The following is a 17,381-nucleotide window of genomic DNA, read 5'->3' as shown; positions in this document are numbered from 1 at the left end:
ATGAAAATGTGATTGTTGTCACAGGTCCAAAGCCAAACACATTTTGGGAAAGGTGGCATCAATTAACCCAGCCAGCCTCAGACCTTGAGGCATTTTTACGGTCTGTGCAACACAAGAATCCAGAAGGAAAAGACGTCGTACCATTGCACTTGCAGAGAAGCTTTGTTTTCCATCTCAGCCCTTGCTGCCTGTGCTAACAGTTGCAATCCTAACATCCTACCTGGACATCATCTTCCTGTCGTCATCATCTGAGCCAGGAGTCCCCTAAACCTTCCTGCTCTTAACCAAGTTCCAAGAGATTCTGGGATTCAGGGGCTCCCAAAACAGCTGTGGGCAACCTTCCTCAATTAAGTCCCCACCTTTTTGGTTATACCTAGTGGATAGATGGACAAGTGGAACAACGTTTTTTCCTAATATAAAATTAATACATGCTTCTTGGGGAAAAAAACCTAAGTATAGAAAAATATGAAGAACGGATACAGATCACCTGTAAACTTACTATAGCTCTGGTATCCACCCTTTCAGATTCCATCAGGAATGAACATTGTGTGATAGCTAAGAGCCCATACTCGGGTCATCAGAACTAGACACAGTTCTGGCTGTGCCATTACTAACTGAAGTAAGATAACTAACTTCTTTGAGATCCAGTTTCCTCTTCAATAAAACAAGATAAGGCTGGGCACAGTGGCTCACACCTGTAATCCCAGCACTCTGGGAGGCCGAGGCAGGCGGGTCACTTGGGGTCAGGAGTTTGAGACCAGCCTGGCCAACATGGTGAAATTCTGTCTCTACCAAAAAATACAAAAAAATCTGCCAGGCAGCCAAGTGGGGTGGCTCACGCCTATAATCCCAGCACTTTGGGAGGCTAAGGCAGGTGGATCACCTGAAGTCAGGAGTTCAAGACCAGCCTGGCCAACATGGTGAAATCTTGTCTTTACTAAAACTACAAAAATTAGCCGGACATGGTGCATGCCTATAATCCCAGCTACTCGAGAGGCTGAGGCAGGAGAATCACTTGAACCCAGGAGGCGGAGGTTGCAGTGTATCGAGATCACGCCACTGCACTGGCTCGAAAAAATTTTAAAAGTAAAAAAAAAAAATTAGCCAGGCGTGGTGGCAGGCACCTGTCATCCCAGCTACTCAGAAGGCTGAAGCAGAAGAATCGCTTGAAGCCAGGAGGCAGAGGTTACAGTGAGCCAAGATTGCACCACTGTACTCCAGCCTAGGCAACAGAGTGAGACTCTGTCTCAAAAAATAAAAAATAGGCTGGGTGTGGTGGCTCAAGCCTGTAATCCCAGCACTTTGGGAGGCCGAGGCGGGCATATCATGAGGTCGGGAGATCGAGACCATCCTGGCTAACATGGTGAAACCCCATCTCTACTAAAAATACAAAAATTAGCCAGGCGTGGTGGCGGGCGCCTGTAGTCCCAGCCACTCTGGAGGCTGAGGCAGGAGAGTCGCTTAAACCCAGGAGGCAGAGGTTGCAGTGATCCGAGATTGCGCCATTGCACTCCAGCCTGGGCAACAGAGTAGGACTCCCTCTAAAATAAATAAATAAAATAAATAAATAAATAAATAAGGGATAATAATAGTACCTGGGCTGGGCACATTGGCTCATGCCTGTAATCCCAGCACTTTGGCAGGCTGAGATGGGTGGATCACGAGGTCAAGAGTTCGAGACCAGCCTGACCAACATGGTGAAACCCCGTCTCTACTAAAAATACAAAAATTAGCCGGGTGTGGTGGCAGGAGCCTGTAATCCAGCTACTCAGGAGGCTGAGACAGGAAAATCGCTTGAACCTGAGAGGTGGAGGTTGGAGTGAGCTGAGATTATGCCATCGCACTCCAACCTGAGCAACAGAGCGAGACTCCATCTAAAAATAATAATAATATAATAGTACCTGCTTAAATAAGCTAATGCATGTAAAGGGTTTAGTCAATGCTTACATGAAGCAATCGCAAACAAATATTAGTTCTAGGTGATGAAAAAGGACTCACGCCATACCACTGTATAGCAGCCTGCTGTTTTCTCTCAACAGTAATTGATTCATTCAATAATACTTTTTGAGCACCCGTTGCATGCCAAACATAGTGCTAAGTCCTAACACTTAAACAAACAAAATCCTTGCCCTTATGGAACTTACCTTTCTAGTGGAGAAAGAGACAGATAACATGCTCATATATGTTATAAAATATGTCACAGGGCCGGGCACAGTGGCTCACGGGTGTAATCCCAGCACTTTGGAAGGCTGAGGTGGGTGGGTCACTTGAGGTCAAGAGTTTGAGACCAGCCTGGACAACATGGCAAAACCCCATCTCTGCTAAAAATACAAAAATTAGCTGGGTGTGGTGCATGCCTGTAGTCCCAGCTACTCGGGAGGCTGAGTCAGGAAAATCACTTGAACCTGGGAGGCAGAGGTTGCAGTGAGCCATGATTGCACCACTGTACACCAGCCTGGGTGACAGAGCAAGACTCCATCTCAAAATAAATAATTAAATATGTCATAGGTTAATAAGTACTCTGGGGGGGAGATTCAGCATGTGTGGTGGATAGGGACCACCATCAGCGGATTGCTATTTTATATAAAGTAGTCAAAGAAGGCCTCTTTGAAAAGGTGGCATTTGAGAAGTCTGAAGGAAATGAGGGAACTATATAATAAATATCCGGGGAAAGAACATATCTGGCAGTGGGAACAGCATGTGCAAGGGCCCCGAGACCACAGCGTGCTTGGCATATCTGAGGATGGTCAAGGAGGCCCTTGTGGCCAGCAAAGAGAGGAAGAAAGAGAACTGGAGAAGCAGAGGTCAGGGAGGTAGTGGGGACCCAATTGGGTAGGACCTTGTAGGTCATTCTGAGGATTGTAGCTATTCCTCTGAGTGAGATGGGGACCTAGGGGAGGGATGGAGGAGAGGAATGATACAATTTGACCCTCATTCGATCTCAGTTCTTGCACATTGTGGTTAAAGTGGAAAGCCGCACAGTTCCTTGGACTCTATTAACCAGCATTCCCCAGCCCTGTGGGCCCCTCCCACCAGGAGTCCACAGCCTGCCTGGCACGATGCAGCAACTCCTCGTAACCCCCCGCTGCCCACCACCATACCTTTTTTCTAGGTGGGAATGACATCCAGGCACACCCAGATGCTTCCAGGCTAGACCGTATTGTGCCCAGCCTTACTGTTTGCATCTCACTGGCCATGACAGCTAATAGCCACCATCAATTAAGGTCTTGTCATAAGCCAGGCCCCTCACCCCCAGAGTTCCTTTAATCCTCACAGCCACCCTGCTAGGCAGCCACTGTCATTCTCCCTTTTGCAGCTGCTACAATGATTGATTAACTTGTGCAAGTTCCTGAAGCTGGCAGGCAGGGAGGCCAGGACTTCTACCCATCCGTCAGACTCCTAAGGATGGGGACAGTGATGAACAAAGCACGGCATCCGCAGTGCCTGGCACACGACAGTCACCCAGACAGCAAGATAGAAGGCTGCATGAATCGGTGCTCTTCGTCCCTCCCTAAGCTCTCACTCTGTTGAGAAAATGTCTGAGAAAGCATTCTGCACACTATAAAGCATTATACAAATATGAGCATAGCTGTGAAGATGATCAGGAGTCCGAAACCTCAGGTTCGGGTTGGGCTCCTGATTTTTCTGATGGCCACCTCCTCCTAGTCATTGGCACGTTAACCTCAAACACCTGAGCACCCCCAAACCTCAGCATATCCCTAGCTTCTCCTTTGCTTTGCCTGAAACAAAGCAAGTCTTTTATAAGCAAGGGAGGGGGCCTGTGGTGGCCTTGCTTTTGCGAACATGCTTTCACCTCCTTCCAGTTCATTGTTTTCATACAAAATTCCAGACGCACAGCGCAGGCAGACAGAAGCCTCATTCATAGCCAGAGGTCCCTCAGGCTGGGGTTTCCACACCTCCTTCCCCTTCCCCCTCATCTCAGTCTTCTGCTGAAGTTGCGATCCATATGAAGCCACAGAGGTAGACTCAGGGCAAAGAAGATTTTTTAATGTTGCTGATGGGGGTGAGGAGAGTGTGGCCCTCGGAAGGCCACCGCATGGCATGGTGGAAAGAGCCCTGGATTTGCTTGACAATAGACGACTGCATTCCAGATTGGTTCCACCGATCTGTAGTCAAATGACCTTGGACAAGTCATTGACCCTGTCTTCTTGGAAAGATGTGGATCTCAGAATCCTTCACAACGCTTTGCTCCTGACAGCTAGTACCTGTTCAGCAGAGTCGGCACAAACTCACACAGCCCTTGACCTCCTGTGGGCCAAGTGAACGCCTTCTTCCTGGTTTGGTTAAGTTGGCATAGAGCTGAGCATGGTGCTGCTGGTGGTTCTACTAAATTGTATGATGGTTTAAAAAAAAAAAAAAAAACACTGTCCTTGAGGCTGGGTGTGGTAGCTCACGCCTGTAATCCCAGCACTTTGTGAGGCCAAGGTGGGAGGCCAGGAGTTCGAGACCAGCCTGGGCAAGATAGTGAAACCTCTACAAAAAATAAAAAACTTAGCCAGGCATGGTGGTGCACGCCTATAGTCCCAGCTTCTCTGGAGGCTGAGAGGCAAGAGGATCACTTAAGCCCAGGAGTCTCAGGCTGCAGTGAGCAGTGATTGAACCACTGCACTCCAGCCTGGGTGACAGAGTGAGCCCGTCTCAAAATCAAGAAACAAAACCAGTTCTTGAGCAAGACATACCTTTCTAATTTCCCAGTACTTTCCAGCTTTCCAAACCCTTCAGGCCCCACACCACCCTGATTTTTGTCACCTGCAAACAATAAAACTACAAACCGCACTGCACATACACTTTTGTAAAGGCTTGAATCATTGACTTCCTCAGCCCCACACCTTCTGGTCAGCACAGGGCACTGCACTGCCGCTCCAGACAGGCCTGGGCAGTGAGGAAAGGTGCCAGCCAGTGGCTGGGGGTGGGGAAAGTGCCTAATCATGAAATCCTAATTTATAATTGTTGCTATCCTTAGTTGAGCATTAATTTGGCTCTCAGAAATGGGAGAAGGTGTGGGTAACTGGTCTGAGGAGAGTTTCTGGGCAATTAGAACAAAAACAGAAGCATGCTCTTGCACACAAAGTGGACTTTCTCTAGGGCGGTGGTATTCTCTGGAGAACTGAACTCAGGGAGTCTTTATTATGTAACTTCTGTGTGTCTAAACTTTATACAGGGCTGGGTGCCATGGCTCACACCTGTAATCCCCACTTTGGGAGGCTGAGGCGGGAGGATCAATTGAGCTCAGGAGTTTAAGATCTGCCTGGACAACACAGGCCTCGTCTCTACAAAAAAAAAATTTTTTTTAATTAACTGGGCATGGTGATGTGCACCTGTGGCCCCAGCTACTCAGGAGGCTGAGGCGAGAGGATTGCTTGAGCTGGGGAAGTTGAGATTTCAATGAGCTGTGATCAGGCCACTACACTCCAGCCTGGACAACAGAGGGAGACCTTGCCTCAAAAAAAAAAAAATAATAATAATAATAATTAGAAAAACTTTACACAATGAACATATATCCATTTTAGACCACATTTCCTGAGTCTAAGATGCCATTGATTGAAAGACAATTATTTTCTGTACTCCCCTGAAAGCAAACTGCTACCATGTGTCATCTATTAGAAAGACACATCTGCATTTTTGAGATGTTGAAATGTGAAAAAAACATGCATCTTTGAATTGACAGAATGAAGTAACTTTTTAAATTAAAAGATATTTTCAGCTGGGCACAGTGGCTGATGCCTGTAATCCCAGCACTTTGGGAGGCTGAGGGGAGTGGATCACCTGAGGTCAGGAATTCGAGACCAGCCTGGCCAACATGGTGAAACTTCGTCTCTACAAAAAATACAAAAATTAGCTGGGCGTGGTGGGTGGGCACCTGTAATCCCAGCTACTCAGGAGGCTGAGGCAGGAGAATCGCTTGAACCTAGGAGGCGGAGATTGTATTGTGGTGAACAGAGTAAGACAGAGGAAAAAAAAAAAGATATTTTCCATTTTTGGAAAACAATTATTTAAGTTGCTTTTGCATTCCACTCTCCTGCCCGGAATGATTTCCTCAAAAAAGCCAAGGGAGTCATATTTGAAGATGAGGTAATTTTTTTTTAATGTTTATGTGCCAGTTTCATGCCAGACCCTGTGCTTTCTCATCCCTGACCCCATGGAGGCCTTATGACAATGATAAGCCCATATAAAATTACCACTTATGGAAAAGGAGTAATTTTGCAAGGAAGGAAATTGAAGGTCAGATTGGTATTCCTGATCATGCAGTTCAGTAAGTGAGGGAGAGGAGGTTCAAACTCAGCTGCTGAGCCCTGCTCCCCTCTTCTCACCACATGCCTCAGCTCTAAAGCTGTCCTGAGAAAGGAGCCAGGTTGGAACCTGAGCCTCCTCCCAGAAGCCTGGGGAATCAAAGGGCAAAGGGCTGAGGCCCAGGCCCTGAGGGCCACCCTGCGAATCCCGCTCTGTCTGGTGCAAAGGAAACTGACTTCCTCCGTGCACACACTGCTCTGCCAATCTGAGTGACTCAGCCTCAAGATGACCTCACTGTCCTCAGTGGGCTGTTCGGCTGCCTGCTTCGTGTCACTGAGCCCCAGCACCCAGCATGTCAGATATAGATTTACGAGTATTTTCTCTGCTCCACTCCTCAAATGTGGCTAGGTTTGAAAAGGTCACCCTTCCCCTTGCCCTCCACCTCTCAACTTTCTGTTGCCAGGCTGCCTCTGCCCCTCCAGCTGCTAAAAACAGCTCAAGCTGTGAAAGCTGTTTGCTCCTGCCAAGCTCTGGTTGGACCACCATCCAGGGGGAGATGGGGGCTCAGCCTGGATTGTCCCAGTGCCTAGGACAGACGCATGGCTGGTGGAGGACGTTGCTTGCCAGCAAATTGGCAGAGTAAACTGAAATAGCAGCTCTGGGTCTGTGCTACAGCAAAGTATAATTTTCAGAAGGGGTCTCATACAAGTATAGAGTGACCGCATGTCAAAGATTGATTTAATTCATTAACGAGGAAACCAGCAAAAGGACAAAGCTGGTTTAAGAGATGATTTGAAAAAGTGGCTATTTTAGTTCGCTAGGGCTGCCATAAGAAATTACCACCAACTAAGTGGCTTAGAACAGCAGAAATCCATTCTTCTGCAGTTTATGAGGACAGAAGTCCAAAATCAAGGTGTCAGAAAGGTTGGCTCTTCTAAGAGGCACTGGAGGGAATCTGTCCATGCCTCTCCCCCAGCTCCTGATGATTGCGGGCAGTCCTCGGAGTTCTTGGCCTGCAGCAGCATCACTCCAGTCTCCGCCTCTGTGGTCACATGGCCATCTTCCTTGTGTATCTGTAGGCTCCAACTCTCTCTCTCCTTATAAGGACACAAGTGATTGGATTTAGACCCATCTTAATCTAGTATGACCTCATTTTAACTTGATTACATCTGCTAAGTCTCTATTTCCAAATAAAGTCACATTCCCAGGTACTGGGGAATTAGGACTTAAGCATATCTTTTTGCTGGGGACACAACTCAACTTTTAACACCTACATTACCAAACTCATTTCTCATTACTCAGCATCACAGACCCCTGGCTTGATAGGGGCATTTGGGGTGCTGGAAAGAACAGAGCAACAGGCAACGTTGATGTCAGCTTTGATCTGTCCCCAGCATTCTGGGATTCAGTGTCAGCTGGTTAAGGCTCAGTGAAAGACAGGGCATCTCCACCTCCGAAGTCAGTACCACGTAGGGTATAAAGAGAGACCTTGGAATCAACTTCCAGAGTTCAGTTCTCAACTCTGTCCGCCACTGTGTGTGACTCCTGACATTTCTTCACCTCTCTGGGCCTCAGTTACCTCATCTGTGAAACGGGGGTGATAATGGTACACAGCCTATCAGAGAGTGCTTAGAGCAGCATATGGGAAGCTCTGAATAAATGTTTGCTGCTGACGATGATGATGATTATCCGAATCACTCTCACCTGCAGACACAGCTTTGCCGCTTTTTTGGTGAGAAAGGCTGTTCCTGCTGGACACACTAGAAAATTTCCAGTCCCCAGAAGACATGGCAAGGGCAGTTCCTGATTAGGATAAAGGAAGCCTCTCGGATGGTCACATGCCCAGGTGACTTGTAGGCAGAGGCCAGCCCTGCCTCCTGTCCCCACTTCCCAACTTGCCCTGCTTTTGTGAATGAGCTCTTTTCTAGCTGCTCATCCTGGGTCTAGTTTGGAAGGTAATTTCTCAGTCACTTTGGAGTTGATGCAGGTGGCAGTTTCCTTTATGAACACTCATAACCCAGAGTAAGCTTGACAGGGCAGTTTGAGGCCCAGAAACAAAAGTTGGGAACAACAGCCTTTCCAGCTAGAACTAGAGCTGGCCTGGTAAGAAACAGAAGGCCTCCCTGAGGTTAGAGGCCTAAGCAGACACCAGGTCTGGCCTTCCACATCCCTGCTGGGTGGAGCAAGACTGTCAGCACTTAGGAAGTGCCTTGCACGTCGATCTTTGGGAAGCGAGGGGCTCCTGTCATCTGCTTCCAGACTTCTCCCTTCTCAGGTGGACCACAGATGGCCAGGCCAGGCCCTGAGTGGCGACTGTTACTGCTGCTGCAGCAGCTGCTTTTGGTATTATTGTCTGTAGAATAAAGGTAGAGGCTGGTGGGACTGCTGCAACCACTCCCTGCCCAAGCCTGACCCTAAGTGCATCTGAGAGGGCTCTGCCTTGAACCAGGAGGGGTCAGGCCGAGACTCTCTAGGGCCCTTTTCAGACACACCCTCCCTGACTTCGAGTCTTCCCCTTTTCAGGCCTGGAAGAGAACAAGGGTTCTTTTTGTTTTTTGTTTTGTTTTGTTTTGATGAAGTCTCCACGGGGTTTCACCATGTTGGCCAGGCTGGTCTTGAACTCCTGGCCTCAAGTGATCCACCTGCCTCGGCCTCCCAAAGTGCTGGGATTACAGGCGTGAGCCACTGTGCCCGGCCTGAAACATTGTTATATGGCACATAACTATATATATATGTTTTACTTTTTTTTTATCTTTATTTTTTTCAGACAGTCTTGCTCTGTCATCCAGGCTGGACCACAGCAGCACGATCTCCGCTCACTGCAACCTCCACCTCCAGGGCTCAAGCAATTATTCTGCCTCAGCCTCCTGAGTAGCTGGAAATACAGGCGCCCACCATCACGCTTGGCTAATTTTTGTATTTTTGTAGAGGCAGGGTTTCACCATGTTGTCCAGGCTGGCCTCAAACTCCTAACCTCAGGTGATCTGCCCACATTGGCCTCCCAAAGTGCTGGGATTACAGGTGTGAGCCACCACACCTGGCCATCTTTCATGGTTTTTTTTTTTTTTTTTTTTTTGCTTTTGCTTTTCTTTAAGGGAGTGGAGATTTCTAGGAAAGGCATAATTATGGAGACAAAAAGCAAACCATTGTTTGCCTGGAGTTGGGGTTGACTGCAGATGGGCAAATGACAAAATGGACATGTTTGAAAACTAGTTTGTAGTGGTGGTTGCACTAGTGTGTAAATTTACTAAAACTTATTGAACAATACACTTATTATGGGTGAATTGTATGGCATGCAAATGATTCTTCAATAAAGCTACTTAAAACGTATAATTGGGGCACAGTGGATTGAACCTGTAATCCCAGAACTTTGGGAGGCTGAGGTGGGTGGATCACTTGAGCCCAGGAGTTTCAGACCAGCCTGGGCAATATGGCAAAACCCCATCTCTACAAAAAATTTAAAAAAATATATAGCCGGGCTTAGTGGTGAATGCCTGTAGTCCCAGCTACTTGCGGGCCTGAGGCAGGAGAAAGGCTTGAGCCCAGGACTTTGAGGCAGTAGTTAGCTGTGATTGTGCAGTGGCTCACACCTGTAATCCCAGCACTTTGGGAGGCCGAGTTGGGCAGATCATTTGAACTCAGAAATTCCAGACCAGCCTGGCCAACATGGTGAAACCCTATCTCTACTGAAAATACAAAAATTAGCTGGATGTGGTGGTGCACACCTGTAATCCTAGTTACTCAGAGGCTGAGGCAGGAGAATCGCTTGAACCTGGGAGGCGGAGATTGCAAGTGAGCCAAGATCATGCTGCTGCAGTCCAGCCTGGGTGACAGAGTGAGACTGTCTCAAAAAATAAAGATTTAAAAAAATGTATATATGCAGTTATGTGCATATAACAATGTTTCAGACTGGGCGCAGTGGTTCACACCTGTAATCCCAGCAATTTGGGAGGCTGAGGCAGGTGGATCACTTGAGACCAGGAGTTAGAGACCAGCCTGGCTAACATGGTAAAACCCTGCCTCTACTAAAAATACAAAAATTAGCCAGGCATGGTGGCAGGTGCCTGTAATCTCAGCTACTTGGGAGGCTGAGGCAGGAGAATTGCTTGAACCCACGATTCTGAGGTTGCAGTGAGCCGACATAGTGCCACTGTACTCCAGCCTGGGAGACAGTGAGACTCCGTCTCAAAAAACAAAAAAACAAACCAAACCAAACAAAACAGGCTGGGCACAGTGGCTCATGCCTGTAATCCCAACACTTGGGGAGGCCAAAGCGAGCAGATCACTTGAGGTCAGGAGTTTGAGACCAGCCTGGGCAAGATGGTGAAACCTCATCTCTACTAAAAATACAAAAATTAGTCAGGCATGGTGGTGCATGCCTGTAATCCCAGCTACTCAGGAGGCTGAGGCAGGAGAATCGCTTGAACCCAGGAGGCAGAGGTTTCAGTGAGCCAAGATTGCACCACTGCACTCCAGCCTGGGCAGCAAGAGTGAAACCCGTCTCCAAAAAAAAGAAAAAAAAAAAAAAAAAAAAAGGAGCCAGCACAGTGGCTGATGCCTGTAATCCCAGCACTCTGGGAGGCCGAGGCTAGAGGATCACTTGAGGTCAGGAGTTCAAGACCAGCCTGGCCAACATGATGAAACCCCATCTCTACTAAAAAACAAACAACAACAACAAAAATGTTTCAGTTGACGACTTACCTCACCTGCCACGGTGATCCCACAGAATTATAATACTGTATTTTTATTTTACCCTTTCTATGTTTAGATGTTTAAATACACAATTACTTACCACTACGTTACAGTTGCCTACAGTATCCAGTACAGTAACATGCTATACAGATCTGTAGCCTAGGAGCAATAGACTACACCATTTAGCCTAGGGGTGTAGTAGGCTAGACCATCTAGGTTTGTGTAAGTGCCCTCTATGATGTTCACGCAATGGTGAAATCACCTAATGACACATTTCTCAGAATTTATCCTTGTTGTTAAGCAATGCATGGCTGTATATATAAAATGAATTCTCTTAAAACCACAATCAGTAAGAGATTACCATCTTTTAGGTACTTTACAGGACATCCTCAGTGATTCTGAACTTGAAAAAGAAGAGGAAGGGGAGCTGAATTGGAAACCATGGGCTTTATGCGACCTAGGGTAGATTCATATCCTCTTTGGGCCTCGGTTTCCCTATCTGTGATACCCCGATGCTTTTGGAGGAGATGAGGGATGCCAGGGTGATGGAGCCTCTGCTGTGGTTTCTGTGCCCGGCTCCAAAGGTGCATTGAACCTTCAGGTCATACCAGGCACCACTGTGAGCTTTGTCTTTGCCACAGGAGCACATCTGCCTTCCTGTCTTTGTACAGAGAATTTCCTTCCTCCAGCCACATGGAGCAGCCAAGAACAGCTGGAAAATCCGGATTGGCCTAGCTTGGTTTTCTCCAGTCCTGGCCCTTTCTTTGACCCAGACCAGAGAAGCAGCCAAGACACTGCCCTGGAGAAAACTCCCATCTTGGATGGAAAGGATGGAGCACCTGCTGGGCATTTACACACTTTGCATAAATGTATGCAGCCCTGATGGGCAGCCTCAGCCCATTTTACAGAGCAGGAAACAGAGGCTCACACACAGAGAGACTTTTTTTTTTTTTTTTTTGAGACGGAGTCTCGCTCTGTCCCCCAGGCTGCAGTGCAGTGGCGCGATCTCAGCTCACTGCAAGCTCCGCCTCCGGGGTTCACGCCATTCTCCTGCCTCAGCCTCCTGAGTAGCTGGGACTACAGGCGCCCACCACCACGCCCGGCTAATTTTTTGTATTTTTAGTAGAGACGGGGTTTCACCGTGTTAGCCAGGAAGGTCGCAATCTCCTGACCTCATGATCCGCCCGCCTCGGCCTCCCAAAGTGCTGGAATTACAGGCTTGAGCCACCGCGCCCGGCCTACAGACAGACATTTGTTCAAGGTAACATAGCTGGTAAGCACTGAGCTTCGTGCTCTTTCCACTAGACCCCCATGCCTGGAAAGAGGCCAGGCACCCTGCTCAGGTGGGAGCTGGGCAAATTGGCTTATTTGGGAATCACCAGACTTTCTCTTCTTCTGCCTCTCCCAATTGGGTCAGAACACCAGGACAGCTGAAATGCCACTCCTGCAGGAAGACTTCCTGCAAACCTCCACCCACTCACCCAGCAGGTGCTGAGACTCACCTTCTTCTGGGTCCCAGCAGCAGAGACCCAGAGGCTTGAGACCCAGGGACTGTGAGTAGCTCCATTTGGGAGCATGGAAGGAATGAGGCCTTGGGAGTCAGAAGAACACTTGCTGGCCTAGTGTGGTGGCTCATGCCTCTACTCCCAGCATTTTGGAGGCTGAGGCAGTGGGATCACTTGAGCCCAGGAGTTTGAGAGTAGTCTGGGCAACATAGTGAGACCCCCATCTCTACAAAAAAAGTTTTAAAAATTAGCCAACACTTTGGGAGACCAAGTTGTGTGGATCACTGGAGGTCAGGGGCTCGAGACCAGCCTGGCCAACATGGTGAAACCCTGTCTCTACTAAAAATACAAAAATTAGCCAGGTATGGTGGCATGTGCCTGTAATCCCTGCTACTTGGGAGGCTGAGGCAGGAAAATCACCTGAACCCAGGAGGTGGAGGCTATAGTGAGCCAAATATATATATATATATATGTGTGTGTATATACATATATATATGTATTAGCCAGGTGTATTGGTGTGCACCTGTGGTTCCAGCTACTCAGGAGGCTGAGGTGGGAGGATCCCTTGAGCCTGGGAGGTTGAGGCTGCAGTGAGCTGTGATTGTGCCACTGTACTTCAGTCTGAGCAAGAGAGCAAGACCCCATCTCAAAAAAAAAAAAATTAGAAAAGAAAATCTGGTGCTATAATCTGAATGTCCCCACAAAATTCCTACCCTAAGCCCCAAGGAGACGGTATTAGAAGGTGGGGCCTTTGGGAAGTGATTAGGTCATAAGGGTGGAGCCTTCACGGATGGGATTAGTGCCCTTATCATGTTCAGAGAGCTAGCAGCCTCTTCCACCTGTGAGGACATAGCAAGCACGTACTGCCTATGAGGAAGGGCCCTCACCAGACAGAGTCTGCTGAGACCTTAGTCTTGGATTTCTAGCCTCTAGAACTGTAAGAAATAAATTTCTATTGTTTGTAAGCCTCCCAGTTTATGTTCTATTGTTATATAGCAGCCCCAATAGACTAAGACACCTGGCCAGGTGGTGGGGATGAAGTCTCGCTCTGTCGCCCAGGCTGGAGTACAGTGGCACAATCTTGGCTCACTACAACCCCCACCTCCAGGTTCAAATGATTCTGCTGCCTCAGCCTCCCTAGTAGCTGGAATTACAGGCACTCACACCATGCCTGGCTAATTTTTTGTATTTTTAGTAGAGACAGGGTTTCGCGATGTAGGCCAGGCTGGTCTCAGACTCCTGAACTCAAATTACCTACCTGCCTCAGCCTCCCAAAGTGCTAGGATTACAGGTGTAAGCCACCGCACCCAGCCTCACAGTAGGGTTCTGAACAAGGATGGGACAAGCAGATGTGACTTAAAAGAATGTGGCTCGGCTGGGTGTGGTTGCCACAGCACTCCAACCTGGGTGACAGAGCGAGACTCCGTCTCAAAAAAAGAAAAGGAAAAAAAAAAGAATGGCTCTAGCTGCGGGGTGGAGGATGGTCAGATCCCAGGGGTGTTGAGTGGGAGGCCAGGGGACCAGCCAGGAGGCTGCAGCTGGAGCGCCTTCTGTGGGGCCTCCAGGGGAGGGCGTGGCACCAACCCTCCTTTCACCTTTTCTCTGCCTCTCCTTCCTCATTCTTTTTCTGTCCCCTGCCCCACTTCCTGGGGCCCAGACGAGCCTGCCTATCTGATAAGCCCAGACGAGCCTGCCTATCTGATAAACACTTCATGGCGTGCTGCTCCTGGCAGTCTTTAACTGGTTTCTTCCGGAGGTGGTGCGGGGGCTGTATGGTGGGCACACGGGACAGCATGCCTGTGGGGGCGCCATGAGAAGGGGAGGGCCTGAACCCCCAGGGCGGGCTAGGGTGCAGGTAGAAGGCCAGGGGAGAGTCCTGCAATAGCACTCTTGGCCGACTCAGATCCTCTTGCCCTTCTTATCAGGCCTGAGGAGCGATAAGGGGCCAGTTCCTGGACTGTGGGTTCTAGGCCTTTGTTTGGGGCCGCCAGGAAGTGACTTGGTTTTGCTGTGGCTTAAGCAGTGTGGTTGATTCACCAGGGTGGGGGGCTGGGTGTGCCTGGGGGAGCCCCCAAACACCAGGCCCTGCACCACCCATCACCGACAGGCCAGCCGCTGGGAGGCCGCCGTGGGAGTGTGTCCAGCCTCCACACCCGCCTCCTGACAGCCGGCCACAGAGGGAGGATTCCTCGCCCCAGGGCGTCTCCTCTTTCTTTACTTTTCAAGCAGAAAACACTTCCAGAATATATTATTCCCCAAATGTGCGAGACACTAGAATGAGGGCTTTGCCTACACCATCTCCTTTCATCTTCACCCCAGTAACAACGGCCCTCCGGGCTCATCGTGGGTGTTATCACTGTCCACATTTTGCAGAAGAGGAAACAGACTCAGAGAGAGGAAGTAAATTGCTCAGGTTCACTCAGCTAGGAAGCAACAGATCAGGATTCAAGCCCAGTCCAAAATTCATAATTCACTCCCTTGAAAAGCCAAAAGAGAGAGAGGACAGGGCTGGACGGGGCGGCTTCAGGAGGGTTGTGAGTCCTCTGGGAGCTGTGCAGAGCTTACATAGGGTGCTCAAAGGAGCCCGAGCCAACCACTGCCCAGGAGATTCTACCAAGATGGAAACGGTTCCTCCCCAGCCACAGTTCTGTCACCCGTGTGATGGGACGAGAGGCTGGATCAGGTGTTCTCCACGGCCGGATATGAAGTGAGTAACCTGAGTTCATAAATGAGCAGTTGGGCGGGCTCCTCTTCCAGGCTCTTAAATGGGGAGCAGGGTGTGGTGCTCGGGGATAAGAGAAAAGAACAGGAAATTCCCAGCCCAGTGGGAGAGACCCTATTAGTCAAGACAGCAAAGCAATTCCAAAAAAGGGAAGTTTCTGACTCATGTCGCTGAGCCATGTATCAGCAGAACTCTGCTCCTTCAGCATTGATCAGTCAGCTTGGATGTTGCTTCTTCCATGGCTACCAAGGTGTCCACTAGATTCCCCAACTCACATTTCACCGGCTTTGGCCATAGTGGAAAGAGTCTCTGGCCATAGTGGAAAGAAGTCTCAGAGAAAATCCTGATTGGTTTATTTTGAGGCACCTGCCATCCCTGAACCAGTCACCATGGTCTGGAGAGGGGGTTTGCTATTGGCCAAGCCAGCATAGCCTGCCTACCCTCTCAGTGGATCTTGCTGTGGGGTGAGCCAGCAGCCCCACATGGATTAGGTGGAGATGGAAGAGGAAGAGGTGGAGGCAGGAAAAAGCCATGAGACCCCAGCCATCCAGGGGCTAGCTCCGCACCCAGCCAGTCTTTCCACACCCAGGCTTTGCTGGGCCCTTCTTGTCAGGCCAAGGATGCCAGAGGGTCATCACCAAGAAGGAGCCACTCAGTGTCTTAGTTGAGGTCAGGGATTTTGAACCTCAGCACTATTGATATGTGGCGCTGATAATTACTTGCTGAGGGAGGCTGTCCTCTGCCTTGTAGGGTGTTTAGCATCCCTGGCCTCTACCCGCTAAAAGCCAGTAGCAACTCCTCCTTCTTCCATTGTAACCATCAAAAATGTCTCCAGACCTTGCCATATGTCCCTGGGGGACGAAATCACCCCTGGTTGAGAACTATTGATTTAGGACCGGGCACAGTGGCTCATGCCTGTAATTCCAGCACTTTGGGAGGCTGAGGCGGGCAGATCACCTGAGGTCAGGAGTTTTGAGACCAGCCTGGCCAACATGGTGAAACCCCATCTCTTCTAAAAAAAAAAATACAAAAGTTAGCCAGGTGCGGTGGTGGGCGCCTGTAATCCCAGCTACTTGGGAGGCTGAGGCAGGAGAATCTCTTTAACCTGGGAGGTGGAGGTTGCAGTGAGCGGAGATCGCGCCTGGGCGACAGAGCGAGACTCAGTCTAAAATAAATAAATATTGGTTTAGGTGATCCCAGAAGCAGATTTTGAGATGAGGATCTCAGGAGGAGTGGGGAAGTGAGACAGGGAGAGAAGGCAGCTGATGCAGGTATGCTCATGAGCAGACCATCACTGTGGGCAGCTGGGGCTTGATCCCACAGGGGAGCCCTGGGGAACATGCTGGAACATGCAACTTAGCATTGCCCAGACCGACAAACAAGAAAGCACACTGGATGCTGCTGGGATAGAGGGGTGTTAATTCCAGGGCACATGAGGCCTGCAGTGTGGTGTAGAGAGGACCCTGGCCACTCAGAGAAAGCAGGTGCTGTTGTCAGCAGCAGAACGTATCCAACTCACGTGCCACCAAAGTATGTTGGTGATGGTGAATCCGTAAGGGTCTGCAGCAACCTCAATTCTGGCCACCTCAGAAGAAAGAATTCCACCAAGGGGCATAAGGCAGAATGAGAGACCAAGGCAAATGGTTTTTTTTGTTTGTTTGTTTGTTTCGAGATGGAGTCTTGCTCTGTCGCCCAGGCTGGAGTGCCCTGGCACGATCTTGGCTCACAGCAACCTCCGCCTCCCGGGTTCAAGCGATTATCCTGCCTCAGCCTCGTGAGTAGCTGGAATTACAGGCGCCTGCCACCACGCCCGGCTAATTTTTTTTATATTTTTAGTAGAGATGGGGTTTCACCATGTTGGGCCAGGCTGGTCTCAAACTCCTGACCTCAGGTGATCCACCCGCCTTGGCCTCCCAAAGTGCTGGGATTACAGGTGTGAGCCACCACACCCAGCCCGACCAAGGCAGGTTTTTGAGCAGGAGTGAACGTTTATTAAAAAGCTTTAGAGCAGGAACAAAAGGAAGTAAAGTACACTTGGAAGAGGGCCAAGTGGGCGACTCGAGAGATCAAGTGCACACTTTGACCTTTGACTTGGGGTCTTATACGATGGCATTCCGCATGCGCAGTGGCCTGCCAGCGCTTGGCCGGGGCCCCATGCACCGTGTGTTCACTGGGGTCGTACTCCTGCTCACTGAGGTGTTTTTCCCTTA

The sequence above is a fragment of the Nomascus leucogenys genome, chromosome 4 (genome assembly GCF_006542625.1).
Source record: "Nomascus leucogenys isolate Asia chromosome 4, Asia_NLE_v1, whole genome shotgun sequence".
Classification (NCBI taxonomy): domain Eukaryota; kingdom Metazoa; phylum Chordata; class Mammalia; order Primates; family Hylobatidae; genus Nomascus; species Nomascus leucogenys.
Note: the sequence above shows the minus strand (reverse complement) of the source record.